Here is a 26,920-nt window from a genome sequence, read left to right as displayed (position 1 = left end):
GTTTGATACTATGGATGAACAAGATAGTACCCTGGTTTCATTTTATAAAATGAACAGTGCTAATTGGTCCACTCCATTGAAATATAGATTGACTGGTACTCCTTTTTTATTATTAAAATAATTTGAATCGCTTATAGTCTGTACAGTTTGTGCAACGAACTTGCTTCATTTTGTATTTTTTTTAGGAGATGCAGCTGTTGGCAAGGGAGTTAACCGCCATATTTTGTCAATGATGATGCAAAAACTGAAGGCTGGCTTCACTTTAAATTTGGGTTTGTAATTGGTTGCAGTTCGGTTACATGTGCACACACACATACACACACGCACACACACATATATACATATATATATATATATATATATATATATATATATATATATATATATATATATATATATATAAATATATAATTTTAATTTTCGTCAACACTGCCTGTAACCCTGACCTTTTTCTGTATGATTTCGTGCACTGTACTTGAGAAGCCTTTTGCACACCTGATAAGATGTAAAATGTTCATAACATTATCTTCTATTTACTGGTGGGCAATGCAGATCGATGCTGACTGGTACCACCACAGTGCATACAGAGAAAACATTTGTTTAGAATTTTACAGATGTGATTTGATGTTTTATGTCTCTTTTGCTTTTGGGCTATTACAGATTTTATACAACTAGTACTATTAGTTAATTCTTACTGATTGGATTTTTTAGGTTCATCTACTACAGCCCTTTTTGAGGGGGAAAAAAACCACCGTGTACCTTCTGCATCTGCTGTACTACGGGACAGCAACCTGTTCCAGATGGCTGGCCGGATGATAGGCCATTCATTTTTGCATGGAGGTCCTAGTCTTTCTGGACTGAGCATACCTGTGGTCATATAATCAGCTCAGACCTTGTTTATTTTAAAGTAATTTAATTCACAGGAATTAGAAAAATAAGAAAGTTACATTTCTTTTCTAATTCTCCCCAAAATTAAAGAACTTCAGTTAAAATGATTAATGATGTGTCTCCATCAAAAGAATTCCTGAGATTAAAAGTTGATACTGAGGAGAACTTGTCAATTTTGTGAAAGTTATTGAAAACACTGAGCATGTTTATACAATTGCATATACTCATGTACATGACTCATAACACATAATGTCGCGCAGATCATTAATTCTATTTTATTTACTTGTGTAAATATATATTTATTCACTTTTTAAATTAAATACAGTAATATTATTGACTAATATGAAAATGTTTATCTGATTTATGTACAATGCAGTTTTTACAGTAATATTTTTGTCTTTTAGTAGAAATATTATATGAGTGACTTGCTTTGTTTATCAAATAAAGTGTATCTAATTGGATTTGCATTTTAAACATTAAATAAAAGTTTAAAAGATAATATTTTTTGTTTCACATATTTAGGTTTTAGTTATAATACTCCCAAAATATTTTGGCAGAAATCCACAGATTTTTATCAATATTCTTCGCAGAAATAGCAAAAAACGTTGACAGATTCTTTCTGGCCCTACTCATGACTCATAATACGTAATGCATAATACAGAATGTCTCATGTCAATATCCATTTAAACCCTTTTTACAATAAACAAGTTAAATTTGGTGTAACTAAAACAAATTGTACACAGCATTACCTGGTTAACAACCTTTTATGCTTTGCAAAACATTCTTCATTTATAAATGCAGGTTTTTGGACCTTCTTTTTAAGTGTGACTTTGAGATTATTAGACTCATGAAAGGCCTAATAAAAGTATCCTCTTTCAATTTTTATTTTGCTCACCTATCATTGCTGGTTAGTAATAGTATATATATATATATATATATATATATATATATATATATATATATATATATATATATATATATATATATTAGGGATGCACGATATATTGGCGGCCATATCGGTATCGGCCGATAAATGCTATTTTTAGGACTATCGTTATTGATTCGATGTCTAAATTCGGCTGATATCTTTAAGCCGATAAATTATGTAATTGTACAGACTTGCGCGCTGCGCACGCGTGGGCGGAACTTGTTCAGACTTGCCCACTGCACTATAATGGATCTCTCTTCACACTGTTTATTCCTTCAAAGTCTGTAATTTCTTCAAGTGGTATTGCTGTGCGTTAATAAGTCAGTAAGTAACCATGTTCCTTATCATTGTAGATGTGTTTGATTGAGTGTCATTGTGTATTTTGCTTTAAATCGCCTCAGGAAAAATATTAACTATGTAAACCTTTCCAGCTCTGTCTCTTTGTTGTGTAGAGATAGCAGGGGATCTTAACTTATTACTCCAGGGCCGAATAATATTAGTTTCGTGGTGAATTGCCTTCTCTTTTAGTTGCAGCCGGTGAATGAACGAGGACACATGTAACTTGGTCCAAAATATTTATTACTTTTCGTGTGGTACAACAAATCAGTAACCTAAAATAGTCTCAAAAACTGCTCCTCTCTCTCTCCCTCTCCCTCTATGCTTCACACACACACACACCAAACTGCAACTGGACCCGCACATTTTACAACAAGTGTAAACAGTTGTTTGTAATCTGATTATTTGTTATTATCAACACGTTGCTTGTCATGTGTTGTTGATGTAAGATGTATTCAGTTTGATCGAAATATTCATATTGATTATGACGAGCGCGCGAGCTGTCACCGCGCACACACACACACTGTAGCACGGGGGAGAGGTGAATCCAGTCATAGAGGCTCTCGACCAGCGGCTCATTCTGTCTTTATATTCAGCTCTGTTAGCCATAAAGTCAGCTCATTGCAGGTTTTGTATGAAAGTCTGACTCTGATGGCAACTCTTCCTCTACAGTTGAGTAAAACTCAGCGGTTTATCATAAACTTTTCATCGATCATTTTCCCCCCGCAATTGACAGCAAGAACAAGCGCAGACGCATCTGATTGACAAGCAGCAGCTACATGTTCGAAAGAATCTAAAACGCCAAATAGCATGAATCTGTGCCGCATTTTCTAAACGTACTATCTGTAAGCTATTTACTTGTACGGTGGCTCTGAACTGTCAAAACACCTCTAAAAAAGGCTTTTTCGTACATGACGTATTTGTACATGTGTACATCACTGTAACACGTTTTATTCAAGAACATTTGAGCTGGTTTCAGTCCTTAGTGCTTTATTCTCATCTTATTTAAATATATTTAATTTGCTTGTTGAATAAATCATATTTTGTTATTTAACCTTCTTAATTTTATGCAACAGTCAAGTTGCATGTTAATTTGCTATGAAGAAAAGGAAGTAATGTATTTTTTGCATGCTGATTTATGTGAAATCTTGAATATAGGTCTATAATCACCTTGCAATTTTGAAGTTAAAGCTTTTTTGCTTTGAGTATAGACTATTTAGTTCATAAAAGAAGTTCAATCTTTTATGAAGTTTGCTGTATAAAAATATATCATTTTGAAATATTTATAAATATCGGCCTATACATATCGGTGCATCCCTAATATATATATAAATATATATATATATATATATATATATATATATATATATATATATATATATATATATATATATATATATATATAGGAACAATCAGAATGTTAATAATTAAATAACTTGTTACTCTTAAAATAATTTACCTTTAACACAATAAACCTAAAACTATAACCTACACACACACACCACTTGCAGACAGCACACAATATAATCTATCAGTGCACATGAGTAGTACAATATGTAATGCATATAAATAATATTTGGAATTTACAGATAGCTGAAGTCCTTCAGTAGTCTAATGAGTACTGGAATTAGCATGTAAGCTAACAAATCACTCATGTTCTCATTCACAATAGCAACACTGGGTTTCCCATACACTGATTTATTTGTAGTAATGTGGGAGTTTTCACATGAACATTTCTTTAAGGGAAACTAGTTGTCCATAGAAAGTTTAATTGTCTTCATGAAGAAAACTTGTTTATTTTCTAAAATATGTCCATCAAAATAAAAGTGTAGTGTTTTGAAACCAAAGTCTCCATTTGTACCCACAACACATCAAGAGTTTATCAAGTCAAAATCTCATAATCTGACAAAAATCTGATCTGTGGTAACTGGCAAATGGCATTGTGTAGTCTGAACAGGGCTTTATGGAGTCTGCATCAGTCTCTCACTGTCATTGCAAGTTCACACCGGCCGAGTTTAGGTGGACTTTCATTCACCAACATGTTTTGTGAAACTGCAGACAAAAGCCCAAAATTGGAGGCAAATCGGTGTTTGTTCAAGGGAGTGAAAATCAAACAATGTGAATAATCAAAAACACAATCTAAGAGTGTAGGACAGTTTACCCTGCATATCCCCAAACATTTTCTCCTCCCTAATCTTTCTAATTCTCTTTTCAGTGCCGACCATTTGATTGCAGTGTGCAATGTGCACAAATTTGGTTTTCAGTTCATAATAACTTGAAACACATATAGAGTTATTTTGCTTTCTTGCAGCCCTGTAGAAACTCTCACAACCTGGCACATCTTCACCCCTCTTTAGTTATTGAGTTTAAATCTTCAGGTTCAAAGGGTTTCATTCCAGTAACTTGAGATGTATTCAGGAGTTCACACTTGTCCCGAGATGCTATCCCATGCTATCCCAGGAAAGCCTTAAGCTCTGCTGGACAAGGCCTCATTTTTTCTCTCCATTGTGAAGCTTCATGTGATTGACGAGGCATCTTTTATGTTTGAAGACCTTTCCACTCTCACTGCATCGAAAACGCTCACCTGAGTGAATCTTCATGTGTTGCTTAATGGAGTCTTTGCATGAGAGACTCTTTCCACAATGATCACATGTAAACACTGTGGTTCCAGTATGACCATTCGTGTGATTCATGATTCTAGCTTTGGTTGTGAAGCTCTTTCCACACTGAGCACATGCAAACGGCTTCTGTTCGGTGTGAGTTATCATGTGGTGTTTGAGTGAGCCTTTATGTGGGAACCTTTTACCACACTCTGTGCATGTGTAAGGTTTCTCTCCAGTGTGAATCCTCATGTGGATGGTAAGGTTTTGTTTTTGAGAAAAACCTTTCCCACACTGTGTACAAATAAAGCTTCTCTCTCCAGTGTGAGTTTTCATGTGGACTTCAAGGTTGCCATTTTGCTTACAACTCTTTCCACAGTGAGGGCAAGAATAGAGCCTCTCCCCAGTGTGAATTCTTCTGTGCACTGCCAAGTTTCCTGTAGAATAGAAGCTTTTTCCACACTGTTAGCATGCGTACAGCCTCTCTCCAGTGTGAATTCTCATGTGCACTTTTAAGTTTCCTGTTTTATAGAAGCTTTTTTTCACACTGTTTGCAGGTGTAAGGTTTCTCCCTAGTGTGGTCAAGGTTTGGCTTTTGACTGAAACTCTTTCTACTCTGTTTACAGCTGAAATTACACCTAGACTTGGATTTCCGAGGTTTTCTGTGTGATGAAGTCTTTTTAGTGAGTGTGGGTTTTTCATCACTCATTATTTCTTGTTGTTTCTCTTCTATTTCACTCCATTGATGTGTCTCTTCTTTCAGCACCATCAGGTCTTCAAAAAAGAACAAAAAAGTGAACTTTAGTATGAAGGCAAACTGGCAAGCATGAAATGGATGTTTACCCTAAATATTAAAATGAGCTTACCATTTACTCTCCATCATGTGGTTTTAAACATTTCCTGTCTTCTGGAACACAAAGTAAGCTAGCATTTTTATCACAATATCATAATTTGTCTTCAACAGAATCAAGAAACTCATCAAGGTTTAAAACCAAACAATGGAAAGTAAATGGTGAGGCTATTTTCATTTCTGTGTCAGAAAGTCATACCAACACTGACTCACATAATCAACACATCTCTTGACTCTGGTTTATTCCCCACTGTATTACTACTGTAATTGTGAATCTTTACTGTTCCTGTTTCAACAGGGTGCTCTTGCTAAAAGGAGCAATGGCAGAGAGAGACTTCCAGTGCAGACTTTGTTAAGATGCTGCAATCTAATCGTGGGAAAGACACTTGCTCCTGAGCAGATTCGAGCTTGGGGATGTGTTGCTGTCACACCAACAAGTCTGCCGTGAGTTTCAAAGAACACATTATACTGACTAGTTGCCAACTTAAATGTACTTTCTTATTTCCAGCGTTCACTGAGACTCACACACACACTCAAGCAGTTTGGCCATATTTAAAAACTTTTTCTGGCAGCTGTAGGATTCGAACCCACACCCCCGAAGAGACAGGAGCCTAAATCCAGCGCCTTAGACCACTACGAGCAGAAGCGTGCAGTATCACTTTGCAAGTCTGTTTGCTCAAGCAGAGAGGTCATTCTCAAGCATCCTAAAAGGACTGCCTGGCAGCGGTGGGATTCAAACCCACGCCCCCAAAGAGACTGAAGCCTTAATCTAGCGCCTCAGACCGCTCGGCCACGCTACCTTGCCAAGCTGCTTTCCCTGAGCAGTTTTTGCACCAACTTGTTTCAAGTAGCGCAACAGCACTGGGAAATCAGTTGAATTTCAGTAACTGTTATTTCACAAAAGAGTGAGTTACTGATTCCATCACAGCAGACCCCACATTGTTGTTATTATATTCAAATCCAGTTATAGAGTATTACTACTCTAATTGTGAATCTTTACTGTTCCTGTTTCAATAGGGTGCTCTTGCTAAAAGGAGCAATGGCAGAGAGAGACTTCCAGTGCAGACTTTAAGATGCTGCAATCTAATCGTGGGAAAGACACTTGCTCCTGAGCAGATTCGAGCTTGGGGATGTGTTGCTGTCACACCAACGAGTCTGCCGTGAGTTTCAAAGAACACATTATACTGAATAGTTGCCAACTTAAATGTACTCTCTCATTTCCAGCGGTCACTGAGAACACGCACGCACTCAAGCAGTTTGTCCGTGTTTAAAATCACATCTGGCAGCGGTGGGATTCGAACCCACGCCCCCGAAGAGACTGGAGCCTAAATCCAGCGCTTTAGACCCCTCGGCCACGCTACCCTAGATGTACCTTTGCAGTGGTCCCTTTTCTGCCCAATTTTACGGAAGCAGAACAGCAGAGAAGACGCAGAGCTTCCTAGTGAAGCCCTTAAACTTTGGCCAAGAAGTCTACATTTGGATGCGAGCTGAAGCGTGCAGTATCACTTTGCAAGTCTGTTTGCTCAAGCAGAGAGGTCATTCTCAAGCATCCTAAAAGTACTGCCTGGCAGCGGATGGCATTCGAACCCACACCCACAAAGAGACTGGAGCCTAAATCCAGCGCCTTAGATCCCTTGGCTACGCTATCCCAGATGACTCCATGCAGCGGTCCCTTTTCTGCCCAATTTTACGGAAGCAGAGAGGACGCCGAGCTTCCTAGTGAAGCCCTTCAACTTTGGCCAAGGAGTCTACGTTTGGATGTGAGTGAAAGCATGCAGTATTACTTTACAAGTATGTTTGCTCAAGCAGAGAGGTCATTCTCAAGCATCCTAAAAGGATTGCCTGGCAGCGGTGGGATTCGAACCCACGCCCCCGAAGAGACTGGAGCCTTAATCCAGCGCCTTAGACCCCTCGGCCACGCTACCCTAGATGTACCTTTGCAGTGGTCCCTTTTCTGCCCAATTTTACGGAAGCAGAACAGCAGAGAAGACGCAGAGCTTCCTAGTGAAGCCCTTAAACTTTGGCCAAGAAGTCTACATTTGGATGCGAGCTGAAGCGTGCAGTATCACTTTGCAAGTCTGTTTGCTCAAGCAGAGAGGTCATTCTCAAGCATCCTAAAAGTACTGCCTGGCAGCGGATGGCATTCGAACCCACACCCACAAAGAGACTGGAGCCTAAATCCAGCGCCTTAGATCCCTTGGCTACGCTATCCCAGATGACTCCATGCAGCGGTCCCTTTTCTGCCCAATTTTACGGAAGCAGAGAGGACGCCGAGCTTCCTAGTGAAGCCCTTCAACTTTGGCCAAGGAGTCTACGTTTGGATGTGAGTGAAAGCATGCAGTATTACTTTACAAGTATGTTTGCTCAAGCAGAGAGGTCATTCTCAAGCATCCTAAAAGGATTGCCTGGCAGCGGTGGGATTCGAACCCACGCCCCCGAAGAGACTGGAGCCTTAATCCAGCACCTTAGACCGCTCGGCCACGCTACCTTGCCAAGCTGCTTTCCCTCAGCAGTTTTCACACCAACTTGTTTCACGTAGCGCAACAGCGCTGGGAAATCAGTTGAATTTGGACATGCATTGCTGGAGCTCCTCCACAAAGAAAGAGAGCTGCTTAATACTAGCTTAGGAAGCACTCCCACCTTCCTGTCAAGCACAGTTCTGTCTCTATTAGAGCACACCTCAAGGCATTTGAAGTCTACTCCAAACGGCAGCCAGCTGCGATGCATTTAAGCACCTGATTACAAGGTAACTGTTATTTCACAAAAGAGTGAGTTACTGATTCCATCACAGCAGACCCCACATTGTTGTTATTATATTCAAATCCAGTTATAGAGTATTACTACTCTAATTGTGAATCTTTACTGTTCCTGTTTCAATAGGGTGCTCTTGCTAAAAGGAGCAATGGCAGAGAGAGACTTCCAGTGCAGACTTTAAGATGCTGCAATCTAATCGTGGGAAAGACACTTGCTCCTGAGCAGATTCGAGCTTGGGGATGTGTTGCTGTCACACCAACGAGTCTGCCGTGAGTTTCAAAGAACACATTATACTGAATAGTTGCCAACTTAAATGTACTCTCTCATTTCCAGCGGTCACTGAGAACACGCATGCACTCAAGCAGTTTGTCCGTGTTTAAAATCACATCTGGCAGCGGTGGGATTCGAACCCACGCCCCCGAAGAGACTGGAGCCTAAATCCAGCGCCTTAGACCCCTCGGCCACGCTACCCTAGATGTATCTTTGCAGTGGTCCCTTTTCTGCCCAATTTTACGGAAGCAGAACAGCAGAGAAGACGCAGAGCTTCCTAGTGAAGCCCTTAAACTTTGGCCAAGAAGTCTACATTTGGATGCGAGCTGAAGCGTGCAGTATCACTTTGCAAGTCTGTTTGCTCAAGCAGAGAGGTCATTCTCTAGCATCCTAAAAGGACTGCCTGGCAGCGGATGGGATTTGAACCCACACCCACAAAGAGACTGGAGCCTAAATCCAGCGCCTTAGATCCCTTGGCTACGCTATCCCAGATGACTCCATGCAGTGGTCCCTTTTCTGCCCAATTTTACGGAAGCAGAGAGGACGCCGAGCTTCCTAGTGAAGCCCTTCAACTTTGGCCAAGGAGTCTACGTTTGGATGTGAGTGAAAGCATGCAGTATTACTTTACAAGTATGTTTGCTCAAGCAGAGAGGTCATTCTCAAGCATCCTAAAAGGACTGCCTGGCAGCGGTGGGATTCGAACCCACACCCCCGAAGAGACTGGAGCCTTAATCCAGCGCCTTAGACCGCTCAGCCACGCTACCTTGCCAAGCTGCTTTCCCTCAGCAGTTTTCACACCAACTTGTTTCACGTAGCGCAACAGCGCTGGGAAATCAGTTGAATTTGGCCATGCATTGCTGGAGCTCCTCCACAAAGAAAGAGAGCTGCTTAATACTAGCTTAGGAAGCACTCCCACCTTCCTGTCAAGCACAGTTCTGTCTCTATTAGAGCACACCTCAAGGCATTTGAAGTCTACTCCAAACGGCAGCCAGCTGTGATGCATTTAAGCACCTGATTACAAGGTAACTGTTATTTCACAAAAGAGTGAGTTACTGATTCCATCACAGCAGACCCCACATTGTTGTTATTATATTCAAATCCAGTTATAGAGTATTACTACTCTAATTGTGAATCTTTACTGTTCCTGTTTCAATAGGGTGCTCTTGCTAAAAGGAGCAATGGCAGAGAGAGACTTCCAGTGCAGACTTTGTTAAGATGCTGCAATCTAATCGTGGGAAAGACACTTGCTCCTGAGCAGATTCGAGCTTGGGGATGTGTTGCTGTCACACCAACGAGTCTGCCGTGAGTTTCAAAGAACACATTATACTGAATAGTTGCCAACTTAAATGTACTCTCTCATTTCCAGCGGTCACTGAGAACACGCACGCACTCAAGCAGTTTGTCCGTGTTTAAAATCACATCTGGCAGCGGTGGGATTCGAACCCACGCCCCCAGAGAGACTGGAGCCTAAATCCAGCACCTTAGACCCCTCGGCCACGCAACCCTAGATGTATCCTTGCAGTGGTCCCTTTTCTGCCCAATTTTACGGAAGCAGAACAGCAGAGAAGACGCAGATCTTCCTAGTGAAGCCCTTAAACTTTGGCCAAGAAGTCTACATTTGGATGCGAGCTGAAGCATGCAGTATCACTTTGCAAGTCTGTTTGCTCAAGCAGAGAGGTCATTCTCAAGCATTCTAAAGGACTGCCTGGCAGCGGATGGGATTTGAACCCACACCCACAAAGAGACTGGAGCCTAAATCCAGCGCCTTAGATCCCTTGGCTACGCTATCCCAGATGACTCCATGCAGTGGTCCCTTTTCTGCCCAATTTTACGGAAGCAGAGAGGACGCCGAGCTTCCTAGTGAAGCCCTTCAACTTTGGCCAAGGAGTCTACGTTTGGATGTGAGTGAAAGCATGCAGTATTACTTTACAAGTATGTTTGCTCAAGCAGAGAGGTCATTCTCAAGCATCCTAAAAGGACTGCCTGGCAGTGGTGGGATTCGAACCCACGCCCCCGAAGAAACTGGAGCCTTAATCCAGCACCTTAGACTGCTCGGCCACGCTACCTTGCCAAGCTGCTTTCCCTGAGCAGTTTTCACATCAACTTGTTTCACGTAGCGCAACAGCGCTGGGAAATCAGTTGAATTTGGCCATGCATTGCTGGAGCTCCTCCACAAAGAAAGAGAGCTGCTTAATACTAGCTTAGGAAGCACTCCCACCTTCCTGTCAAGCACAGTTCTGTCTCTATTACTGGATACAGCATCATGTCTAGAGCATCATGTCTACACCAATTATGTCCTCTTGCATCCAGGCCAGCCCGTGCCAGTCCTCCTGCACCCTGGCTCTCGGATGCTCTCCGTGAGCATCGCTCAAAACTTCGAGCTGCAGAAAGAATTTGGTGGAAAACTAAAAATCCTGCACAGCTCTTAACATACCAAACTCTTCTGTCCTCTTTCTCGGCTGAGGTTACTTCGGCAAAGCAGACATATTACCGTCTGAAAATCAACAATGCCACTAATCCTCGCCTACTTTTTAAAACATTTTCCTCCCTCCTCTATCCTCCTCCTCCACCCGCATCCTCCACACTTACTACTGATGACTTTGCTACATTCTTTTGCACCAAAACTGCAAAAATCAGTGCTCAATTTGCTGCACCTACAACAAACACGCAAGGTACACCACCAACACCACACACACTCACCTCTTTTTCTCAGCTCTCTGAGTCTGAGGTGTCCAAACTGGTGCTATCTAGCCATGCAACCACCTGTCCACTCAATCCCATTCCCTCTCATCTCTTGCAAGCCATCTCTCCTGCAGTCATACCAACACTGACTCACATAATTAACACATCTCTTGACTCTGGTTTATTCCCCACTTCATTTAAGTAGGCTAGGGTAACCCCACTGCTAAAGAAACCCAACCTGGACCATACGCTACTTGAAAACTACAGACCAGTATCCCTGCTTCCATTCATGGCCAAGATTCTGGAGAAAGTAGTGTTCAATCAAGTCCTGGACTTTCTTACTCAAAACAATCTCATGGACAACAAGCAATCCGGCTTTAAGAAAGGCCACTCAACTGAGACTGCCCTGCTCTCGGTCGTGGAGGATCTCAGACTGGCTAAAGCAGACTCTAAATCATCAGTCCTCATTTTGCTGGACTTGTCAGCTGCTTTTGACACTGTCAACCACCAGATCCTGCTATCTACGCTCGAGTCACTGGCCGTTGCGGGCACTGTTATACAATGGTTCAGATCTTACCTCACTGACAGATCATTCAGGGTGTCTTGGAGGGGTGAGGTGTCCAACCTACAGCATCTAAACACTGGGGTACCTCAAGGCTCTGTTCTTTGGCCACTTCTCTTCTCCATCTACACATCATCTCTAGGACCAGTCATCCAGAGACATGGATTCTCCTACCACTGCTATGCTGATGATACCCAGCTATACCTCTCTTTTCATCCTGATGATCCCTCGGTTCCAGCTCGCATTTCAGCCTGCCTGTTGGATATTTCACACTGGATGAAAGATCATCATCTTCAGCTGAACCTCGCAAAAACGGAAATGCTTGTAGTTTCTGCCAACTCGACTCTACACCATAACTTTTCAATCCAGATGGATGGGGCAACCATTACTGCATCCAAAATGGTGAAAAGCCTTGGAGTAACGATTGATGACCAACTAAAATTCTCTGACCACATCTCTAGAACTGCTCGATCGTGCAGATTCACACTCTATAACATCAGAAAGATCCAACCCTTCTTATCTGAACATGCAGCTCAACTCCTTGTTCAAGCTCTTGTTCTCTCCAAACTGGATTACTGTAACTCTCTACTAGCTGGGCTTCCAGCTAACTCTATCAAGCCTCTTCAACTGCTCCAGAATGCAGCAGCACGAGTGGTCTTCAATGAACCTAAACGAGCACATGTCACTCCGCTGCTAGTCCGTTTGCACTGGCTGCCAGTTGCTGCTCGCATCAAATTCAAAGCTCTGATGTTTGCCGACAAAGTGACTTCTGGCCTTGCACCTTCTTATCTGCTCTCGCTTCTGCAGATCTATGTGCCCTCCAGAAACTTGCGTTCTGTGAATGAACGTCGCCTCGTGGTTCCATCCCATAGGGGGAAGAAATCACTTTCGCTCACGCTCACGCTCAATCTGCCCAGTTGGTGGAATGAACTCCCTAACTGCATCAGAACAGCAGTCACTCGCTACTTTCAAGAAACGACTAAAAACTCAACTATTTAGTCTCCACTACACTTCCTAATCTGTAATTGCCTCTCTGAATATCACACTAACTGTACAAAAAAAAAAAAAAAAAAAAACTAATACTACTAATACTTCCCTTCTTAGACTTTACAGACCTGAAACTTGCTTATAGCACTTATTCATTGTTGCACTTGGTTGTGTAAATTGCTTCCTTGTCCTCATTTGTAAGTCGCTTTGGATAAAAGCGTCTGCTAAATGACTAAATGTAAAATGTAAATGTAAATGTCTATTAGAGCACACCTCAAGGCATTTGAAGTCTACTCCAAACGGCAGCCAGCTGCGATGCATTTAAGCACCTGATTACAAGGTAACTGTTATTTCACAAAAGAGTGAGTTACTGATTCCATCACAGCAGACCCCACATTGTTGTTATTATATTCAAATCCAGTTATAGAGTATTACTACTCTAATTGTGAATCTTTACTGTTCCTGTTTCAATAGGGTGCTCTTGCTAAAAGGAGCAATGGCAGAGAGAGACTTCCAGTGCAGACTTTGTTAAGATGCTGCAATCTAATCGTGGGAAAGACACTTGCTCCTGAGCAGATTCGAGCTTGGGGATGTGTTGCTGTCACACCAACGAGTCTGCCGTGAGTTTCAAAGAACACATTATACTGATTAGTTGCCAACTTAAATGTACTCTCTCATTTCCAGCGGTCACTGAGAACACGCACGCACTCAAGCAGTTTGTCCGTGTTTAAAATCACATCTGGCAGCGGTGGGATTCAAACCCACGCCCCTGAAGAGACTGGAGCCTAAATCCAGCGCCTTAGACCCCTCGGCCACGCTACCCTAGATGTATCTAGATGTAGAGAGGTCATTCTCAAGCATCCTAAAAGGACTGCCTGGCAGCGGTGGGATTCGAACCCACGCCCCCGAAGAGACTGGAGCCTGAACGCCAGCTGCCGAAGGATAGTCTGACAATATTTCACAAATGTTGAAGATGAGAGCCAATCGGAGCGATTCGCTCCAACATTGTAGCCAATCACGTTGCAGCGCTTCAACATTTGCAGCCAATCGCGGACCGGAATTCTCAACATTTTCAACACTTGACCAATCAGAGTCGAGACAATGTTGAAGCCGCGGGGGAGGAACTGTTCCAAGAATCACCGCTAGGTGTGCAGTCAAACAGGTCAGTCAGATGTCAATCAATTTTCCGAACTGAGCCGAAGGTACACGAAGGAATGACGCGGTCCTCTGGAGGCGGGTCAGAGGTCAAAAAAGTTCATTGACCATCAGTGATATTCAACGAACAGCATCATTCGACAGAGCACAGCATCGTTTTGCTTACAGTAAAGGATTTTTTCCGATAGTGATTTCTTAAAAAAAGTAGGAAAAACTACACAATTGCACAAATTAATATTTTAGTGTGTTGTATTTCAAATTTGGATACTTTAAATTTAAAACCGTTTAATTTATAGCAGAAAAATGTCTGGAAAATCTCATAAAGCCATGTCAGACGCTGACTGGATTTCACGTTTGAAAAAGTTTGCCAGCACAGGAGTTTGGCCATCAAATGAGGGAAACAGGCCAGCTCCTCGACAAAAAAAGTGGCATGAGATTTATCAAAGGGTGTGTATTTCGTTTACATGATATAACGTTTGTTGAAATTTGCTTAACAGAGTAACGTTAACTTGTTAGGCTTCAGTACATTCAGTACAGTATCTGTGTAAAACATGTCATACTTGTTTTTAAATATTAAAGTGTTTTAAATTGCATGTATTTTGAGATTTACGTCGAATAATTTAGTTAGTTTGACCGTTTATGAGAGAGATCTGAAAAGGTGGGGGAAGGGATTATGAGTACAGTATACAGCATGTGGTTTTAAGGCCTGAAATGTTCCTGTCCAGTTCCTTTTATTCTTCTTTTCGTTTTTGGAGATACAAACTGTACGATTACATATTAGACAAATATTAAACACATTCTAGAAACAGTGGTAAATTAATTTACAGAGCTATTGTATGCTTTATTAAGGGAGTCATTGAGTAAAAATTCTTATTTAGTTATAAAAGTTTTTTGTATTGTATAAAATTATTTAATATAGTGTAGCATGCTAGAAAAGGTTTAAATACAGTTCCTGGTTGTTGTAGTTTGGCGTGTATTTATGTTGGGTAATGTAGGGCTTTAAGGGGCTGGATTACGGGAAAAAGGAGTCTGCGCACTTGAGAGGGAGGGGGCGGGTTTTCGAGAGATTGACAGGTATCTGGGGTTTTTCTTTGGTTCACAAGAGAGAGAGTTGTTTTATGTGAAGAGCTAAAAGGATTACTCTGTCTGCAACGTGCAAAAGTTCAATAAAAGACAAGTTTTGACTGCTAAACGCTTCCTGACCTTCTTCAGTCTGCTACACTGGTGTCAGAAGTGAACTGGATAGCCGCATTTACTTATTTTTCGTCCTGCAACCAACGCGATGTGGAAGAAGACCCAAGGAAAAATAAAGTCCGAATCTAAGGACCAAAGTCAAAGGTTTCGTGGGGCTCTGGATGGATCAATGTCGCCTCCTGAGCACTTGATTAAGCAGGAAGATCGATGGGAATCTCACAGAGCTCGTGTGATTGATGCCACGAGGCGGATGGCAGCAGATGCCGGGCTTTCGTTACCAGAGCCGAGTGCCGCCGAGAGTTACCGAACAGTCACGAGAGAAACAAACAAACATGGCGGCGCCCATGTTACAACGCGAGGTACTGATGAAAACAAACATAGCAGCCCCCAAGGGTTGGCGCTGTCGGCTGATGTAAATATACGCCGCGGCACCTTTGGAACCCCGCCGGGTGCGGATAAAAATGGACATGACGGCGCCCACGGAGCTGCGCTGCCTGACGATGTAAATAAACATGGCGGCGCCCACGGATCCGCGCTGTCTGCCGACGCATATGAATGCAGTGGCGGCCGCGGCGCTACAGCTATAGTGACTGTTAAAACACCCAAATTTTCAGGCAAAGCTGATTGGGAAGCTTTTCATGCTCAATTTGAATTGCTGGCTCGAGCTGGAGGCTGGTCAGAGGACCGCAAAGCTCTTGAATTGGCTATGTGCCTAACTGACGATGCCCTGTCCTGCTTGTTACTTCTAAGCCCTGAACACAGACATGACTATAATGCACTTGTCGGTGCTCTGAAACAACGTTTTGGCCAATTTGAACAGTCAGGCCTCCTGCGTTCTGAACTGAATAATAGACGCAGGCTTCCTGGAGAGCAGCTGAGAGTTTTAGCAAACGACATTGAGAATCTGACTCGACGTGCATATGCCCACATGCCTCCCTCTGTTCAAGGGGAGCTTGCAAGAGACCAGTTCGTCCAGGCCCTGGCCCCTGTGGAGCTCCGCAGACAAACTCAACTGGCCCACCCACATACCCTACAGGATGCTTTGGAAATGGCTTTGGAGAGAGAAATTGTTTGTGGAACCCCTAAATTGGAAGAGAGTCATCACAATATTGTTCCAGTAAGGTCTGCTGATGTGGGGGAGGGGTTAAGTGAAAGACCAGCCTGGGTCTCAGAGATAACTGAGTTAATTAGATCTGTGACACTTCAAGCCGAGCAACGTCCTCGCACGAGACCAAGGGTTTGTTGGGGTTGTGGTCAGACTGGACATTTAGTCAGACAGTGTCCTAATGTAGCGGGGAACCAGGGAAACGGCCTGGGGTCCGCATGAGCGGGGATGTGCGGACCCTCAACTCTCATCCCGACCATGAGACTTTTCCATCAGGGGTCAAAGGAGTGGGGCAAACGAAGAGAAAACATGTTTTGTTGGGGGAGGGGAAATATGGGCCCAAAGAGTCTGTAGTTGTGGTGGGTCGAACATGTGTTAGTGATTTTTGTCATGTACCAATTTTAGTAGAAGGAGTTCCATGTGTGGCATTGGTGGATACAGGCTCTACTGTAACGGTCTTGAGACCAGATTTGGTACCAACCAATGCCAGACTGGATCCCACCACTGTTCTGTTACGCACAGTGACAGGGGAACTTGCACCAATGAAGGGTAAAGGGGAGGTGGAGCTCACTGTCGGAGGGAAGACATTACAACATTCAGTGTGGGTGGCTACTGTCCAGGACCCCTGTATTCTCGGTCTAGACTTCCTAAGAAGTGCAGGCTGTAAGTTAGACTTGAAAAATGGTATGCTTTGTTTCGAAGGGGGTCCTGAGGTTGTCATGTCCACTGGAAATGACAGGGATATGTCTTTTACAGGCCTTCTAGAGGCAAAATCTTCTCATGGGAAGCCTAATGGGGGGGAACATATACCACACTTGCAAAACCACAACAAAGCTGACAACAGTCCTCAAGGGGTAAAGAACTCTCCTACTTCCTTAGCCCTTGCTCCGCCTGTGGTCTATCCCAGGGTGGCCCCACAATTCCATGACATGCAAGGGCAGGGAACCAGCACTCTGATTTCCCCTCTTGGGGAGGAGACAGGGTTGGGGGATTTGAGGGAGTTATGGTGTAAGAATTGTGAGGGCTTGGATGAGTGTCAGCAGAAGCAGTTTTGGGATTTGCTGTTTAAATTCAAACACTGTTTTGCATTTAGGGAGGGAGATGTGGGGCAAACACACCTAGTACAACATGAAATAGAGACTGGAGATGCCACACCTGTTAGGCTGCGGCCACGGAGGCTCCCCTTTGCACGACAGGATGCTGCTGATAAGGCCTTGACAGAAATGGCACAAGCAGGGATAATTGAGCCCTCCGAGAGTGCATGGGCTGCACCGGTAGTCTTAGTGCCTAAGAAGGGGGGCCAGTGGAGATTTTGTGTTGACTACAGACGCCTTAATGAAGTGACCAGAAAGGACTCCTACCCCATTCCCCGTGTCGACGAATCACTGGACCTGGTGGTGGGGTCCTCATGGTTCACTTCCTTGGACCTTCGTTCTGGCTATTGGCAGGTACCGCTTGCGCCTGATGCAAGGCCTAAAACAGCATTTTGCACCAGTCGAGGGCTGTGGCAGTTCCGGGTGCTCTGTTTCGGTCTCTGCAATGCACCTGCCACGTTTGCAAGGTTAATGGACAAGGTGTTGTCGGGTATTCCAAGGTCTGAGTGTCTGGTGTACCTAGATGACATACTGGTTCATGGTAGCTCTTTTCAAACCTCACTGGAATCCCTCAGTCATGTGCTGGTTCGTGTGAGTGAGTCTGGCTTGAAGCTGCACCCAGAAAAATGTAAATTCTTTAGGAAGGAGGTGACATTTCTAGGGCACAAATTGGGAGGACAGGGAATTGGCACAGTGGAAGAGAAGGTGCAGGCTGTGAGCAACTGGCCTGCTCCCACAACAGCACAGCAGCTTAAAAGTTTTCTTGGCTTAGCGTCATATTACAGGAGGTTTGTGGAGGGTTTTGCCAGCATTGCAGACCCACTTTTCCGTCTGCTGAAGAAGGATAAATCCTTTAGGTGGACGGAGGAGTGTCAGGATTCTTTTGCTGCCCTGAAACTGTCTCTGGTTACAGCCCCAATCTTGGCCCCCCCTGATCCGGCACTTCCTTTCATTTTAGACACAGATGCCAGCAATGTGGGTATGGGGGCAGTTCTCTCTCAGGTGGGGGCTAGTGGGGAGAGAGTCATTGCCTACTATAGCAAGGCATTCAGTAAGGCTGAACGCAGGTACTGCGTTACCAGGCGGGAACTCGTTGCAATGCTTTTTGCTGTGCGACATTTTAAGTATTACCTGTGTGGGTTACATTTCACAGTACGCACTGACCATTCTGCTCTCCAGTGGCTTATGTCATTTAAAGAGCCAGAAGGCCAACTGGCACGCTGGATTGAAGAACTTCAGGCGTACAACATGAAGGTAGTTCACCGTACAGGGTTGAGCCATGCAAACGCAGATGCTCTGTCTCGCCGGCCGTGTGCGATAGCTGGGTGTCGCTACTGCGACAAGAAGGAAGCCAGGGACCGAGAGCTGGGGAATGTTGATGCAGGGGAGAATTCTGCTGATTGTAAGTGTGGGGATACACTGGTGTGTGCAGCAATGGAGGTTGTGGGCATAGAGGACTGGAAGCGGCTGCAAGAGCAAGATGTAGACCTGCAGCCAGTAATTCAGTGGTTTCAAGCCCAACAACGACCTCCGTGGGAGGAAGTGGCTATTATGTCACTGTCAACAAAAACTTTATGGGCCAAATTTAAGGGCTTGCGTCTGCGGGATGGTGTGTTGGAGAGAGGGTGGAAAGACCCCACCACTGGAGAGGAAAGGTGGCAGGTGGTGGTACCAAAAGTGTTGCGTGAGGGGGTTATTGGGGCTTCTCATGGTACAGTGGGGTCTGGACACTTTGGTGTTTCAAAAACACTTAATCGAGTGAGGCAATGTTTTTACTGGGGGCGGGTAAGGAGAGATGTAGAGGATTTTTGTCGGCGTTGTGATGCTTGCACTGCCCGTAAGGGTCCCCCTGGTCGGTCCATTGCTCCTCTTCAGCAGTTCCCTGTAGGAGGGCCAATGGAGAGGGTGGGGGTAGATGTAATGGGCCCATTCCCACGCTCAGAGAGGGGTAACAGGTTTGTGTTGACGTCTATGGATTATTTTACAAAATGGCCAGAGGCGTACGCACTGCCTGACCAAGAAGCTGAGACAGTGGTAGATGCATTAGTGGATGGGATGTTTAGCCGTTTTGGGGTCCCTGAGTCCATCCACAGTGATCAGGGCCGGAACTTTGAGTCACGTGTATTTGCAGTTATGTGTGAAAAACTGGGGATCCACAAGACAAGGACTACCCCTTTACACCCACAAAGTGACGGTCTTGTCGAGAGATTTAATAGGACTCTGGCAGAACAATTAGCCATTGTAACTGAAACCAATCAGCAAGATTGGGACAGGCACTTGCCTTTTATTTTAATGGCATACCGATCAGCTGTGCAAGACTCAACTTTATGCACTCCCGCCCTTTTAATGTTGGGCAGAGAAATCAGAACGCCCGGGGAAATGGCTTATGGAAGGCCTCCTGATGCACCTGCTGTGCCACCGGGCCCTGAGTATGCAAGTAGGCTTCAGGCCTCTTTGGAAACCGCTCATAGTTTTGCAAGGCAACACTTGCTGAAAGCGGGGATCCGACAGAAGCGGAATTATGACTTGAAAACGAAAGGGCGACACTTCACAGCGGGAGAGAGGGTGTGGGTGTACAGCCCACAGAGGAAGAAGGGCAGGTGCCCTAAACTTGATGCACAGTGGGTGGGGCCTTGCATTGTACTGGAGAGAATTGGGGAAGTTGTTTACCGTGTTCAGATGCCACCAAGAGGCAGGAAAGTAGCGGTGCACAGGGATAGACTGGCTCCGTACAGAGGGTGTGCTTCAGCAGATACAGTGCTGGCCTCTCCTACAGTTATGCCTGTTCTGGAGAATGAGGCGGGACACGGGTTGGGTAGTTCTAATACTATAGATGTCCTCCGTGAAACTACACCAGTTCCTGAGCTACAAAGTTCACATTCTGGTGGCCCTGTTGCAGATAGGGGCTCACCTCGGTCTCAGAGAGTCAAGAGGCCACCAAGACGTCTCCAGGACTATGTTTGTTCCCTCGAAGTCGAGGAACTTTGTGAGGAGGGGGCAGTGTAGCATGCTAGAAAAGGTTTAAATACAGTTCCTGGTTGTTGTAGTTTGGCGTGTATTTATGTTGGGTAATGTAGGGCTTTAAGGGGCTGGATTACGGGAAAAAGGAGTCTGCGCACTTGAGAGGGAGGGGGCGGGTTTTCGAGAGATTGACAGGTATCTGGGGTTTTTCTTTGGTTCACAAGAGAGAGAGTTGTTTTATGTGAAGAGCTAAAAGGATTACTCTGTCTGCAACGTGCAAAAGTTCAATAAAAGACAAGTTTTGACTGCTAAACGCTTCCTGACCTTCTTCAGTCTGCTACAATATCTTTCATGATTTTTTCAGATTGAGAAATGCCCATTGCAATCTCGTGGGCAGAGGACTTTGCTTGGAGGTGTGCTGAAATGCACATGTGGTTTTCACACTCAAAAGGTAAATTTTTGAGTCAATATGTGTTTATTTTTATTTACTAGAATGCCTTTCCTTTTTCATGATTATATGTATTTTTGTGATTTATTTTCAGCAGAGTACTGCTTCTGCTGCTCCAGCACAAACGGTGCAACAACCTGCCCCTACTGTACCTGCTCAGGAGGTGATGGAGACGAGACAACTTGAGGCCCAGCCCCAGCCCCCGTCTACTCCATCAGTGGCATCAAAGATTTCACCGCAATTGTCAATGGTACATTTTTTTAAAAATCAAAAGAAATGACAATTTCAGTGTTTCAAGTGTTCAAGGTGTTCAGTTCAAAGTTCAGTTCAAAGTTCAAACATAGGAGAGAAAAGAACAAAAAGCAATAAAAAAGTTGAGGTGTTGCTAGAGACCTGCTTCTTTTCACACCTCTTGTACAGCGGGGGGGTAGCAGACACTTGCTGATTGGTCGGTTTGAGTTTCTGTGATTGGATTAAATTACATGGTCAGGGTCACAGTTTTTAAAGCTACATTTTAACCTCTTGTCTTCAGATAATGATACATAATAAACACTAATAGTAAATACTTTGTTTTGATTTTAAGTGTAAGCTAAAATTTGTACTTTTTCTAAACAACGAGTCTGAGGTATTATCTTGAAAAAGTACTTATTTAAAAATATATATATATTTTTTTTTTTGCTACCACAGGTATGATAATATTTTTTCTTCTGGGAGAAAGTCTTATTTGTTTTATTTCGAATACATTTTTCAAGGTCAATATTATGAGCCTCTTTAAGCTTTTTTTTTTTTTTTGGCATAGTCTACAAAACAAACCATCGTTATACAATAACTTGTCTAATTACCCTAACCTGCCTAGTTAACCTAATTTACCTAGTTAAACCTTCAAATGTCACTTTAAGTGGTATAGAAGTGTCTTGAAGAATATCTAGTCAAATATTATTTACTGTCATCAGGGCAAAGATAAAATAAATCAGTTCTTAGAAATGAGTTATTAAAACTTTGATGTTTAAAAAAATGTGCTGAACAAATCTTCTCTCCATTAAACAGAAATTGGTGGAAAAAAATAAAAAAGCGGGCTAATAAATCAGACTTCAACTGTATATAACACATAGTGTGATGTTGTAATATACAATGTATGTTTTTGTTGAAATGCATGATGTAATAATAGTACAATAATACTGTATATAACATAATGCAATACTTTATTCCTTTGGTAGTAAAAAAAAATATTTGTTTGCATATTGCTCCTTGATCCAAAATCATTTTAATCAAAGCCTAATGTGTCACATTTATTTGCAATGAACCAGTTGTCTAATTAAATCTATTCTAACTTATATCTTATTTCTATCTGTAACAGTAGCAGAGGGTGGTAGTAAAAAACAGCTTGAACTCGAAACACTGTAGAGAAATCAAACTGATTGTACAACTGACAAATAGAAAGATAGTTTCTAATTGCTTGAAATTTAATGTGATATACACTAATGTTCAAAAAATTATTATTGTTAAAATATAAAAGCTTAATATTACTCATATTTTGCAAGAATTCTATTGTGTTTGATTTGCTCATAAATTAAGTAGATTTTATTTGATTTGAATTGTTTGAATAAATTATTCTTTATTTAATTTGCCTATATTATTATTTCACATTATTCCAGTTTTTACTAAATATTTGATCAAATAAATGTAGCCTTGATAAACATAATTAAAACATAAAAAAAATACATTGAGCAGATCGCAAACCTTTGAACAGCAGTGTACATTTTGCCATTTTGAACTCAGTGTTTTTACTGAAATGCTTTTTGTCTTGCCCTTTTTGAGTTCACCAAACCAAGATTTTCCGGATCCCACATTGCTGCAGCAAAGCCAAATCTTAGTGTGGCTAGAAGACCATCACAGGTTGACGTTCAGCCCAGTTCAGCAGTGTGTAGTGCTTCTACACCAAGCACGGCTGTAAGTATTGTCATAATCCACATAGCTTTCTGAGAGAATTTGGTATAAGCATTTGTTTTACGTAAATTCGTATTTTTATTAAGTACAGTCACATTAAATCTCAATAAAACATCTCTGTAGTATTTTTTTTAGTGCATAAAAACATATATATTAAAAATAAGCACCATTCTTTAAACTTTTTGTTCTGCATAGAAGCGCTGTGACAAAATTTTACAGTTTAGCAGCAATCGTTCATTTCCAATGTATTTTATACATTAATGTTCAAATAAAGTAATGGTTGCAAAAAATTCTGATTAGTTAATGTTACTTATAGATATATATTTACAAAATGCACTTTGTTATACTGCTTGTTTGTACAGACACAGGACCTTCAAGTTTCTGCCCCCGTCCTCACATCCACTTCGGCAGTGACCAGTTCCACAGAGCCGTCCGGCATTGTCTCAGTAAGTAATTTCATATTTTCTGTCCAAAAAAAGGTAATTTGGTTTGCATATTTGCTGCCCCAGCTGAATTCACACAAAGTGGTTTTAAGACCAGCCAATTAAATTGACTTGATGTTAATTAACTAAGCTTGATATATGTATAAATGTTAACAAAATAAAGAGAGGAAAAAATAAAGCAAAGAATCACAAAAATTACGCCTTCTGTTGTTGATATTTTATGTTCACAGTAGTAAAAGAAAAGAAAATGGATGGAAAAGAAGTAGAAAGGAAAAAGAGAAATAACTGTATTGGAAAATACTTTTGCTTCTTTAAAGAAAATGTTTATTGGTGAAATTCTATTAATGATTTTTGGAATTGAAAAACATAATAAGGTATTTAAAAACAAAGGTAAATCACTTAAAATCAAAGGTATTTAGATTATAATCATGATAACATCATGTGAGGGTACTCACTCAAATATGTAAGGTGCATTTACATTACCAGACTAAAGGTTTGATCTATTTTCCTTCACAGACTGCACCTTCTGGGTCATTGTTGCAAGCTCCATCAGCTGTTCCACTTCCGCGCCTTTGGGCTGAAACCTTGCCACCAGAGGACCACAAGTGGATTGCCAGCAGGCTTTTTAAAATGGGGTCCAAAGGAAAGCCAGAGCTTCGAGACAACCTCCAGCTCTGGTATTACCCTCCACAGCCTGCACTTACATACAATCAGGCTCCAGCTCCAGACAGATTTTTCTGTCATTCACTTTTGCTGTGGATGCCATACAAGCTGTGGATGGTCAAAGTCCTTTGCCCTAATCCTGCATGTGGACAGCATCAGCTGACAGGTGGAGGTCTGCACAAAAGGGCACGGCAGGTTCTGGACATCGACAGGATGTACAACATGGTTACAGAAACCCTCATCTGTACCAAGTGCAAAGCCTCGCATGTGTCCTGGAGTCAGACTGTCTTGCAGCAGCTGGATCTTGGCCATCGCTCAGAGTTTCGGGTCATTCTCACACAGAAGTGAGTAATTGAACACCTTTACACCTCGTGCAGTTGTTAACCTATCATCACAGATATATGAAAATACTTTACAAATTATATATATATATATATATATATATATATATATATATATATTAATATTCTTCTGTTCCTACGGTACGCCTGTGATATAAGAGTCATTCGCCTACTGCGTGAGCGTGGACTAGGCAACAGCCCCACAAGGGTCATCAAACAACTGAAGGAAAACCACAGTGAAGAGTGGCTCCAGCGTCTGGCCCGCTATACCACTCAGTGTGTGGATTTCCTCAGTGGACCTGGGGTGTTGGCGATCACCTTTCAGGAGCCCCCAGCACCTACAGTTGTGTCAAGCTGCAAGTGGCTCCTCACTGTCTACAGCCAGGACATCTTGACAAGTTTGAATGAAATCCATGCCAGGATAACATCAACCCATGGGTCCATCTTGAAGATGGATTCAACTTAAAAGGTTAGTGGATATTCATCAATTTATCGTTTCTTTATTATATTCCAGCATTGGTAAAAACCCTTTGTGTAGTCTACTTGATCTGATGATACACCATGGTTATTCTCCTGTCTAATCTAGATCACAAAAAAGCTGGCCGGGACAGCAAGAGGAACAGGACTCTGGCTCACCTCTGTTGGCAATGAGTTTGGTCAGGTGCTGATAAGTGTGCTCACTGCCCAGGAAGGAGCAGGACGGTACAGGATGGTGGATGGGCTGGTCAGAAGATACCAGGAGGCTGGTGTGGATCCACCTGCTGTTTTGTATGTGGACTGTGGGTGCTGCACTGATGTGGGTGAGACCAAACTCAAAGCCAGGTTTAGAGGATGGCCGGAGTTGACTGTGAAATTGGACATCTGGCACTTTATGCGCAGGATTGCTGTGGGATGTTCAACTGATGCTCATCAACTGTATCCCATCTTCATGTCACGGATCTCTGCGTGCATTTTTGAATGGGATGCGGCTGATGTTTCTTTGCTACGCCAAGCAAAGCGAGCACTGTTGATGTCCCAAGGTTGGCCTGCGTTGACAGATGCTGATGTCAACAAGCATCTCACCAGGGAGGAGCTGGCTCTCCATTGCCGGAGGAGGACCCGTGGGGAGGAGACTACCATCCTTCTACTTGAACAGCTTCTTACTGAGCTCATGAGCAACAAGGGCAATGACTCGCTGGGCGTTCCTCTTTTAGACAAGGATGGAGCACATTTAGCTTTGTCTAAATTCCACCAGCAATGTCTGCTTGCTTGGAAGCTTGGTTATGTTCACAATTTTTCTCTCCACAAATTATTCTTATGGAATAACCAAGATATTACAATCAGAAACAAATCATTATTTTTCCAAAGTTGGTTTCAAAATAATATTAAATGGATCCTTTGCTTGTTTGATGATGCAGGGAACATTCTTTCATGAACCATTTATAACTTACCACTATTTTCCAACTTCTCCCAATGAATTTAATAAAGTTGTTAGGCAATATCACCCGGTTTAGTTCACCTAGTTAAAAGTCACTGTACATTTAACTGTAAATTTGCTTTTAGAAGATGTTAGTCTGTTAGATAAGAAACGTAACAATAGCTTTGCGCGTCAAATTTTCCAATGTAAAAGGAAAATTTCGTCTAGAGGAAAGTTTTACTGGAGGTCTTTGGTTAAGGATATAGACTGGAATAGAACCTGGCTTTTACCTGGGAAATTTTTACATAAAATCTACCCTGTAAATTCTAGTATTTACAGTTTTTTGGACATCGACAGCTCCTGTTCTTTCTGCAAACAAGTAGAGGAAACACTACTACAGGGGTGGCCAACCCTGTTCCTGTAAAGCCACCTTCCTGCAGATTTCAGTTGCTACCCATATCAAACACACCTGAAGCAATAAACTAAGACCTGAACACCATGTGATAATTACAGGCAGGTGTATTAGATATGGGTTGCAACTGAAATCTGCAGGAAGGTGGCTCTCCAAGAACAGGGTTGGCCACCCCTGCACTACTACATGTTTTTTGATTGTCCAATATCCAAGCAATTTTGGTCACTTCTAAATTCTCATATATCTGCTTCTGCCAATGCTTTGAATTGCTTTAATCTAAAAGACTTTAAAAGACCCAAAAGCTAAATATCTGGAACGCATCATACTTTTTTTTATCTTATATGGCAAATTTTTCATTCACAAACAGAAATTCACAAATAATTACCCGTCCTTTGTTTATTTTAGAATAGAATTTAACTTCCTCCTAAAATCACTTGATATTATTAAGAATAATACAAAAAAATCTAAGATTCCTGAAATATTATGCAGATTTATTTAAAGAAGATGCTCAATTTTGCTTTCCTTACGGTTATTTGGTTAAGTGTCATTGTAATTTCATTCATTTGGTTTTGTTTGTTTAATTTAGTAATTTAAGTATTAGTATTATTAGTCTAAATCTATTAAAAAATTTTCCCTTTCTGTCTAATGGTATTATTTGTATTTGTATGTGATTTTAGATATTTTTTCTTATGACTATGTAAATTATTGCTCTTTTTAAAGATCTGTCTGACTTTGTTATGATGTGCTTGAATTTTCAGTTCAAGCATTAATAGAAAAAAAGTTATTCTACTGGAGAAAGGTTTGTTTTAAAGCTTTTACACAGATATAAAGGGATTGATTAAAGTTTCAGGTTTTTCATCCAATGATGTACCTGCTGTTGACAATATTATTTTAACCCTTTATA

The 26,920-nt window shown here is 42.1% G+C and overlaps 1 long non-coding RNA gene and 8 other non-coding genes across 9 annotated transcripts in view; all 9 read right to left on the bottom strand.

The window, feature by feature from the left end:
* Positions 1-26,920, bottom strand: part of LOC103910577 (uncharacterized) — a 201,147-nt gene that overhangs the window by 169,063 nt on the left and 5,164 nt on the right. The window lies entirely within an intron of this gene.
* trnal-uag (transfer RNA leucine (anticodon UAG)) lies at positions 6,883-6,964 on the bottom strand. The gene has a single exon. It is a non-coding gene; the product is annotated as a tRNA-Leu (tRNA).
* Positions 7,446-7,527, bottom strand: trnal-aag (transfer RNA leucine (anticodon AAG)). The gene has a single exon. It is a non-coding gene; the product is annotated as a tRNA-Leu (tRNA).
* trnal-aag (transfer RNA leucine (anticodon AAG)) lies at positions 8,009-8,090 on the bottom strand. Its single transcript has one exon. It is a non-coding gene; the product is annotated as a tRNA-Leu (tRNA).
* Positions 8,746-8,827, bottom strand: trnal-uag (transfer RNA leucine (anticodon UAG)). The gene has a single exon. It is a non-coding gene; the product is annotated as a tRNA-Leu (tRNA).
* trnal-aag (transfer RNA leucine (anticodon AAG)) lies at positions 9,309-9,390 on the bottom strand. Its single transcript has one exon. It is a non-coding gene; the product is annotated as a tRNA-Leu (tRNA).
* trnal-uag (transfer RNA leucine (anticodon UAG)) lies at positions 10,049-10,130 on the bottom strand. The gene has a single exon. It is a non-coding gene; the product is annotated as a tRNA-Leu (tRNA).
* Positions 10,611-10,692, bottom strand: trnal-aag (transfer RNA leucine (anticodon AAG)). The gene has a single exon. It is a non-coding gene; the product is annotated as a tRNA-Leu (tRNA).
* On the bottom strand, positions 13,598-13,679 carry trnal-uag (transfer RNA leucine (anticodon UAG)). Its single transcript has one exon. It is a non-coding gene; the product is annotated as a tRNA-Leu (tRNA).

Source organism: Danio rerio, chromosome 4, assembly GCF_049306965.1.
Source record: "Danio rerio strain Tuebingen ecotype United States chromosome 4, GRCz12tu, whole genome shotgun sequence".
Lineage (NCBI taxonomy): Eukaryota > Metazoa > Chordata > Actinopteri > Cypriniformes > Danionidae > Danio > Danio rerio.
Note: the sequence above shows the minus strand (reverse complement) of the source record. Positions and strands in the feature narration are given on the sequence as shown.